At 47.5% G+C, this 9,585-nt stretch overlaps 1 pseudogene; it reads left to right on the top strand.

The window, feature by feature from the left end:
* Positions 1–9,098: 9,098 nt before the first annotated feature.
* Positions 9,099–9,275, top strand: LOC143979969 (U2 spliceosomal RNA; annotated as a pseudogene).
* Positions 9,276–9,585: the final 310 nt, after the last annotated feature.

Below are 9,585 nucleotides of genomic sequence, written 5' to 3'. Positions count from 1 at the left end.
CGCCCAACTTAGTTCGTCAGACAATCCGACAAACAGTCCACTCAAAATTTGCATGAACGGACTTGACCACACACGATGAGCAGACAGTCCGCTGAAAGCGTGCGCGATGACGTGAACGGCACGTACGACGGGACGAGAAATTCGACGTCCAATACACTGCAATGCAACCTTCGCCGTGTAAATCCTTTCTGAGCATGCGCGAAACTTAGTCTGTCGAACGAGCCTACACACGAGCGGACTGTCCGCTGAAACCAAGTTTGGGCGGACAGTCTGTCAGGAAGATCCTCCTCACGGACGTCCGAGCGGCGAAAGTCGCAGAAGATCTTTTGCCCAGTTTCAGGAGCGTTACCGCGATCAGCAGTGCGCGCGCGGCCGTTTGACGCAAATTGGCGCCAATAGCGCTATTTAAACTGGAGCCATGCTTCACTGCCTTGCTGCCTGATCAACAGCGTTCCTGTGCTTCCTGGTAATCCGTATCTGAACCTGAACCTGAACCTGTACCTGTATCCCGATCCGTATCGAACCCGGCTTGTTCCCGACTCTGCTGTTTGCTGCCTGCCCCCCGACTTTGGCTTTGTACCCGACTACTCTTCTGGATTCCGTTTCTGTACCTGATCTGCCCGCCTGTGCCTGACCTGGACTGTTACACCATCCGTCAACTGTAAGTTGCTTGCTGTTGCACTACAGGACACCTCCCAGTCCACCGCAATATTTGGCTGTACTCCCTCTGCGTTTGTAGCCTTCTACCTCTGGCTGCAGACTACTGGACTCTTCCACTTCCGCTTATTCCATTGCACCTGCATCCGTTGTTGGACTACAATACCCCTCCGTTGTTTGTCATTTCCTGCAATCACTTGTATGCCGTTGCTGGACTACAGGAATCCTTCTGCTGTCTGCTGAACCTTACCTCACCTTTGCCTGCATTCTGACACCGGACTACAATACACCTCCTCCTTCAATGGTCTGCTGCCTCTACCACCTGCTATCCAGTCAGGCACTTGTGCCCCTCTGTGCTCCTGAGCCCCTGTCATCACTACCAGGGTCTCTCGAGTCAGAGGTCTACGAGAGGCCACTCCCTGCACTCCGGGCTCTGCTTAAAGGTACGTGACAGTATCAGGCAGCCATGTCTGAGCCCACGCAGGGAGATTCGGCCATGGATGATTTATGCCGTCATCTTGCTGGACTTACCCAGGCTGTTAAATCTCTACAAGAAGGCTATTCTCGTTTGGAAGAGCGTGTCCAGGTCTTATCTACCACAGGCCCTACCGTGCCAGGAACTTCTTCTGCGCCCTCAGTAGTTATGATGCCCCCTGAACCCAAGGTCCCAACTCCGGAGAGGTTTTCGGGAAATCGCAGCAAGTATAGAGCTTTTTCGCAATGCCTGTGAACTATTTTTTGCACTTCAACCCAGAACTTTCTCTCTTGAGTCCACTAAGGTGGGTTTTGTCATCGCCCTCCTACTGGGTGAGCCCCAGGCATGGGCCCACCGTCTTTTGGAACAAAAGGATACATGCCTTAACAACCTGAATACCTTTTTCCAAGCAATGGGTTTGCTATATGAGGATCCTCAACAGGCGGCCACTGCGGAAGCAGCCTTATACTCCCTTCAGCAAGGCCGCAGAGCGGCAGAGGACTATGCGTCTGAATTTCGGCGCTGGAGTTCCGATACTACCTGGAACGATGCCGCTCTGCGATACCAGTTTCGCATGGGACTCTCTGAACCTCTAAAGGATGAATTGGCCCGGGTGGGTGTTCCAGCAACTCTTGAAGCCCTTATCAACCTCTCCATCCAGATAGACAGACGCTTGAGAGAACGGAGAGCAGAACGCACTGCCGGGCCGTCCCGACCAGTCTGGATGTTACCCCGTGTACCAAATCCCCCTGCACATCCTGCTGCTGACACGCCTGAACCCATACAACTGGGCTTACTTAGACCAACGCTCACCACCGAGGAACGACAACGCCGGCAGCTCAACAATCTGTGTCTTTACTGTGGGGAACCCGGACATTACGTGAGATCCTGTCCTGCCAAATTCCGTAAGCATTCTTCTGTATTTTCTCCTGTTTTACCTGCTGTGCCTAGTAATGCTACTCACCTGGCTGTTCCCGTCTCTCTTCAGCTACCCGGAGGGAACATTCAAGTCCCCGCAATAGTTGATTCTGGAGCGTACAGTGGATTTATGGACTTATCATTTGCCCAAAAGTTCCAAGTGCCCTTACGGCCCAGGGCGAAGGGGTTGTCTTTACACCTTGCCGATGGGTCAGCTATCAAATCAGGACCGGTGACACAGGAGACATGTCCTTTGACTGCTACTATTTCTGGTAACCATCAGGAACAACTCTGCCTGGACATTATTGAATCTCCCCTTTTCCCTATCATACTGGGTATGCCCTGGCTCCGGGCACACAACCCGCAAATAGACTGGTCCACCGGAAACATTTACTTTTTCTCTCCCTATTGTCGTCAACACTGCCTCCAAGAATCAATTAAGGTCTCACCCCATTTAATGTGTATGGAGACCGATGTCGAGACTCGCCAGCACGTTCCTGAGGCCTACCATGACTTCTTGGACGTGTTCAGCAAGAAGGGGGCAGAAACACTTCCCCCTCATAGACCCTACGATTGCCCAATTGAGATCCTCCCCGGAGCCGAAATCCCTTTCGGGAGAATATTTCCCTTAACAGAAGTGGAATTGGAGACTCTCAGGACTTACATTGATGACAATTTGAAAAAGGGGTTCATACGTCCTTCTACGTCCCCAGCTGGGGCAGGAATCTTTTTTGTAGAAAAGAAGGACCATTCTCTCCGCCCTTGTGTTGACTACCGGGACTTAAATAAAGTTACAGTCAAGAACCGGTACCCATTGCCTTTGGTACCCGAATTATTCCAGCGCCTTGGATCAGCTAGTATCTTCACAAAACTGGATCTTCGCGGAGCCTATAATTTGGTCCGTATCCGAAGCGGGGACGAATGGAAGACTGCCTTCCGCACCCGCTTCGGACATTTTGAATATCTCGTAATGCCCTTTGGGCTATGCAACGCTCCCGCGACTTTCCAGCATTTTGTGAATGATATCTTTAGAGATTTTCTCGACCTGTTTGTTATAGTATACCTGGATGACATCTTAATTTTCTCCCCCTCTCTGCCAGCTCACAGGGAACACGTTAAGAAGGTTCTCACTCGGCTTCGCCAACACGGCTTGTACGCAAAACCTGAGAAGTGCGAGTTTGAACGTCGCAGCATTCAGTTTTTGGGGCTGATTATTTCGGTGGATGGAATCAAGATGGACCCGCAAAAAGTTTCGGCCATCTTGGACTGGCCAGCCCCTACTGATAAGAGAGGAATTCAACGCTTTGTGGGGTTTGCGAATTTTTATCGAAAATTCATCAAGGGATTTTCTACAATCATCGCTCCAATCACCAGATTAAGGAGACAAGGTATCAAGTTCCAGTGGACTCCGGAGGCACAGGCCGCATTTTCTTCCCTTAAAGAACAGTTTGTGTCAGCATCTGTCCTGAAGCATCCTAATTCTGTGCTACCCTACATCCTTGAGGTGGATGCATCCGAAGTTGCAGTGGGAGCAGTCCTTTCTCAGAGACAGGGCCCCAAGGCTTTATTGCATCTGGTGGCGTTCTTCTCACGTAAGTTGTCTGAAGCGGAAAGGAATTATGATGTCGGGGACAGGGAGCTACTCGCTATCAAAGCAGCACTTGAGGAATGGCGCTATCTCCTGGAGGGAGCAGCCCATCCCATTCTGGTATACACTGACCACAAGAACTTAGAGTATTTGAAGACTGCTAAGAGGCTGAAGCCGCGTCAGGCCAGATGGGCACTTTTCTTTACAAGATTTTCCTTCCATATTACCTATAGGCCCGGATCGAAAAACACCAAACCCGACGCGCTATCCCGGATGTTCAGCGAACCCGAAGTTCTTCAACCCACAGACACCATCCTTGCGCCCGGAAATTTCCTTATGCTCCAGGAAGATCTTCTATCCCAACTTAAGCAGGCTTCATCTTCAGCTTCACATCCCTCAAACACCACCTTACTCTCTAGCAATGACTTGTTATGGCATGAAAATAAGACCTACGTGCCCCAACAACTACGGGTTGCTGTTCTTAAGTCTTGCCACGACCACAAACTGGCCGGTCATTTTGGGGTACACAAGACCGCCGAACTTCTCCAACGCACTTTCTGGTGGCCTCAGCTGCTAAGAGACTGTAAGCTTTATGTAGAATCTTGCATTACCTGTACCCAGAACAAGAGTAGCAAGGCCAAAGCCTGGGGGTTGCTGAAGCCACTCCCCATCCCGGAAAGACCTTGCAAAATGATTTCCATAGACTTTATTGTAGAATTACCATCAGAAGGCTTTACCACTATCCTTGTGGTGGTCGACAGATTGTCCAAGATGGCTCACTTTCTGCCCATGAAGGGTACACCTTCTGCCCCTGAGACCGCAAGGATCTTCATTAAGGAGATTGTAAGACTCCACGGTATACCTGCGAACATTGTTTCCGATCGTGGGGTACAATTTACATCAAAATTTTGGAGAGCTTTATGTAAGTCCTTGAAAATTGATCTTTCGTTCTCTTCTGCCTATCATCCCCAGACCAACGGCCAGACCGAGCGAACAAACCAGACCCTTGAGCAATATTTGCGTTGTTATTCTTCTTTTTCGCAAGACGATTGGGTATCCCTTTTACCACTTGCCGAGTTTGCCTACAATAACTCTGTTCATTCTGCAACTAATCAATCTCCCTTCTTTGCGAACTATGGTTTTCACCCTCAGTTCTTATCAGCCAATATCCCAGAATGCACGGTTCCAGCAGCTCAAGAAACTTTGAACTTTTTCTGCACCAATAATAAGTTGCTTCAAGAAACGATGGCAAGAACCCAAGAGCGCAACAAAGCAGTTTTTGACAGAAAGAGGAGAGGGGAGCTCGATCTAAAACCCGGAGATTTGGTTTGGTTATCTACTCTGAATCTAAAATTAACATGCCCATGTAGAAAACTGGGCCCAAAATTTGTGGGTCCTTTCCCAATCACCAGGAAAATTAATAATGTGGCTTATGAACTGAAATTACCAGAATCGCTGCGTATTCACCCAGTGTTTCATGTGTCCCTCTTAAGACCTTCAATCCAGGATCCCTTCACTGATCGGAACATGGGCCCTCCTGAACCTGTGCTTATTAATGGTGAAGAAGAGTTTGAAGTAGAAGCAATTTTGGATTGCAGAAAGAGACGCAACCAGGTCCAGTATCTGGTGAAGTGGAAGGGGTATGGTCCAGAAGAGAACTCCTGGGAACCAGAGACTGGCATCCACGCCAAGAGGTTGGTTCTGGCATTTAAAAGATCTCACCCAGGTAAGATGTCCCAGTTGGGCATCCGGAGGCTGCCCATTGGGGGGGGGGGGCAATGTCAGGAAGATCCTCCTCACGGACGTCCGAGCGGCGAAAGTCGCAGAAGATCTTTTGCCCAGTTTCAGGAGCGTTACCGCGATCAGCGGTGCACGCGGGTGCGCGCGCGCCCGTTTGACGCAAATTGGCGCCAATAGCGCTATTTAAACTGGAGCCATGCTTCACTGCCTTGCTGCCTGATCAACAGCGTTCCTGTGCTTCCTGGTAATCCATATCTGAACCTGAACCTGAACCTGTACCTGTATCCCGATCCGTATCGAACCCGGCTTGTTCCCGACTCTGCTGTTTGCTGCCTGCCCCCCGACTTTGGCTTTGTACCCGACTACTCTTCTGGATTCCGTTTCTGTACCTGATCTGCCCGCCTGTGCCTGACCTGGACTGTTACACCATCCGTCAACTGTAAGTTGCTTGCTGTTGTACTACAGGACACCTCCCAGTCCTCCGCAATATTTGGCTGTACTCCCTCTGCGTTTGTAGCCTTCTACCTCTGGCTGCAGACTACTGGACTCTTCCACTTCCGCTTATTCCATTGCACCTGCATCCGTTGTTGGACTACAATACCCCTCCGTTGTTTGTCATTTCCTGCAATCACTTGTATGCCGTTGCTGGACTACAGGAATCCTTCTGCTGTCTGCTGAACCTTACCTCACCTTTGCCTGCATTCTGACACCGGACTACAATACACCTCCTCCTTCAACGGTCTGCTGCCTCTACCACCTGCTATCCAGTCAGGCACTTGTGCCCCTCTGTGCTCCTGAGCCCCTGTCATCACTACCAGGGTCTCTCGAGTCAGAGGTCTACGAGAGGCCACTCCCTGCACTCCGGGCTCTGCTTAAAGGTACGTGACACAGTCTTACGGAAATTCCGAAAAACTTTGTTCGTCAGACTGTCCGCTGAAACAGTCCGCTGAAGCCCACACACGAGCGGACTGTCCGCTGAAACACTGTTCAGCGGACAAAGTTGGGCGAACAGTCCGCCCGTGTGTACGCGGCCTGACGGATATTCCGACGGAAACAGTCCGATGCAGACCACACACAGTCGAAATATCCGACAAAATGCTCCGATCGGACACATTCCGACGGAATCTCCGACCGGGTGTACAAGGGCGAAGGGAGGGGGAATCCCTACAAATCCCTTGGGGGCCCTCCAGGACACCAGAACTAGTGTGCCTATTGGAAGATTTCACCTCTATTACTTTTCTGGGGACAACCCAAAATCTGGGATTTTCTTTTACTTTCACTTTCAATGATAATAGTAAACAGGACAAATAAAAAGGAAGGCTCATCTACCTAACAGGGGGCAGATAGCAATAAAAACAGGAGTTCTAATCCATCTCCACTTTATCCAAAACTAAAAAAAAGTTTTGCCTTTAGCTATACTTTAAAATAAAACCCAAGAACAACATTTTTATATTTCTCAGTTTACAAGTCCCTAGATATTGAAGTTGCATTTGTTTTCTTTTTTCAGGTTATCTTACCTTTATTTTCAGCTGGTAATCCTGACAGTAACACACTTTCTGTTCCAGGGTGGCAATGGTTATTCACTGTAGTGTACCTACTAGCTCCTGATTTGGATTGCAAAACACCTCCCCCTCTCCTCCTTTCCATAACATAGAGAAGAGGAGTTATGTAGTTCACGGAGTAGGTTTGAAAACACTGCTTGGGAGTTCATTTTGAGCTTACTGGATTTCAAGATCAGCGGGTAATTTTTTTTTATAACCTATGAAACATATAACAAAATGCTTTCATGGTTTACTATACTAAAAATGGAAAAATAAAACAAGTTTATTGTTAGAGTCTACATACATATCATATACATATCAAAATATTAGAGATGGGCTTAGGCGTGGTTCGAAATTCCACGTGCCAGGAAGCCAACACTGCACATGGCTAATAATGGGCAGTGAGACATTTCCCGATCTCTGCAGCTACAAACCGGTAAATGTCTCACTGCCCGTGATTAGCCGTGTGCAGTGTTGGCTTTCTGGAAGGATCGAGCATGTGGTATTTCAAACACGCCCGAGCCCATCTCTACAAAATATATATACCGGCCAAAACATTTTTCTGTTTTGTTTATTGAAAGACACATGATTTAGTGTAAAACTTTTTTTATATATATTAAAATAAAAACATTCCTCTAATACATTACACTTACTTGTTTAAAGATAAAAACATGCAGTAAAACCAGGAAATGTTACACACACCGGAAATGATGTCACCATGTAGTCCCGCCCAATATATTTCGCTAAGCAATCAGGCGTCTTTGTGTGTACAGTATATGTTCTAGAAGGATGGATGCCTATTCTCTGGGAAAAGCTAAACCACTTTCACTTAGCATTTTTAATTTCTTTATAATTTAGTTTTCTTCTGTCAAGACTTCTCTACATGCTGGTTGTGCTTTACATTGTTCTGCGTTGTGGTACTTTCCAGACCTTTTTATACTGTGTTAGTGAGTTAGTTAGTTATGGGACCTTTCAAGGTCCAGTGCCATTGCTCAGCTTCTGGTGTTACCTTGTCTCTAGAGAAACACTTGGGTAGGCTGTGTGGGATTCATTTATTCATCAATCATTAGGCACCCTTATTATCCCTATTTTGTTTTGCTGTTTTATGGAAAAGGTTAAAACTCTGAAGGTCTGAAGACTGCGTCATTGGTGGTGTGTTAGGCGCACAGACACACACTCTGTGCTCTTGTTCCCACCATCAAAAACATGTGGAGAACACTTTGGTCTAAGCTATTAAAAGCATGCCCTTCAAGGGACAATGTCTCTTCAGAGTTGCCTTGGACCCTCTTATTACTGGGGTTAAAAGTATTTATCTGCACCAGCAATCCACCTCTGTAGTTTGATAAATCCTTCCTTCTGATCCTCTAGAGACCCTCATAATTGATACTATCCTGCAGGCTGGGGAGGAGTCCTAGACACCTTGTCAGTGTAGAAATTGAATGCTGGAGGAATCTCCCAATCAACATTCTGGAGCTCCAATCAATTTGGTTGTCTCTACAACACTGGAGATCCCAATTGCAGGGTCACCCGATCAGTATTCAGTCATACAACAGCAGTGCACAACAATGAACATCAACCTTCGGGAAGAAACAGAAGTCTTGCCGTGGCAAGTGGTAGAAAGGATTCTGTCCTGAAATTTCATTTTTACATCTAAGGTGTGGAAAACTGTCAGGCAGATTTTCTCAGCTGTCAGCGCCTTGAGCTGTTGGAATGGGCACTACACCTGTAGGTGTTCCAGTACCTGTGTCACTAGTGATGGACGTTAGATGTGGACCTCCTGGCATCTAGGTTCAAAAACAAACTGCACAGCTTTATATTCAGATACAGAGATCTTCTGGCAGAAGAAGTTGATACTCTGGTGGCTTCATGAAATCAGAACAACCTAATTTATAACTTTCTTCACCCAAAGTTCCTTTGTCATCTGCTCTGCAGGATCTTCATAGCTCTGGACTGGCCCAAGCATATGTGGTACTCCAGATAAGAAAACAGCAGTGTGAAATCTAAGTGTAGTATATTAACAAATTTATTGTGGATTAAAGACAGATGGCAACTCACATTATGACAGTTAAAATCAGGCTCACCAACAGTGGGAAAATGGGCTTGAAGTGGTGCATGCTTGCTCTCCTAATACGTCTCAGCATATTTTACAAGTATACCTTTTTATTGCGAGTACATTATACATGCTTCTCGGCCTTTTGGCTAAGATCAAGTGTAGTATCTCTTCTTATCAATCTTTAGAGGGGAGAATGCTAGTGCCTTCTGAGGTAATTGGTAAGGAATCGTGATGGTGGTGGGAGGCCCTTTTCCTCCTTGGTTGAATCTGGCCTTGCAAAAGGCTTGTTCCCAGTTGTAGGAAAGGCTCTCCCTAAGCTGTTTAAATTCTGACGCCTCCTTGTAGTCATGGGGCTGCACTAGTCTGGCCGAACGCTGGGCTCTGAAAGAAGCCTATGGTGTATGTGGCCCTGGGTTGGCAGTCCAGGCATGCCATAATTCTCACTGTGTATGAGGTACATTTTGAGTTTTATTGGCACCAAGGTCACGGCACTGTCAGACTTTTTTCGCACCTGCCTCTAGGCCTGGGCCTTTTGGCTGGGACCAGAGGAAATTTTTATTTCTGGCCTGAAAGGCCGGCCATTGTATTGCACAATGGCACCTTTACACCTCTC

This window comes from Lithobates pipiens, unplaced genomic scaffold, assembly GCF_037356315.1.
Source record: "Lithobates pipiens isolate NorthernLeopardFrog02 unplaced genomic scaffold, aLitPip1_a1.2 Scaffold_13, whole genome shotgun sequence".
Classification (NCBI taxonomy): domain Eukaryota; kingdom Metazoa; phylum Chordata; class Amphibia; order Anura; family Ranidae; genus Lithobates; species Lithobates pipiens.
The sequence above is the reverse complement of the archived record's forward strand: the minus strand, read 5'-3'. Positions and strand labels throughout refer to the sequence as shown.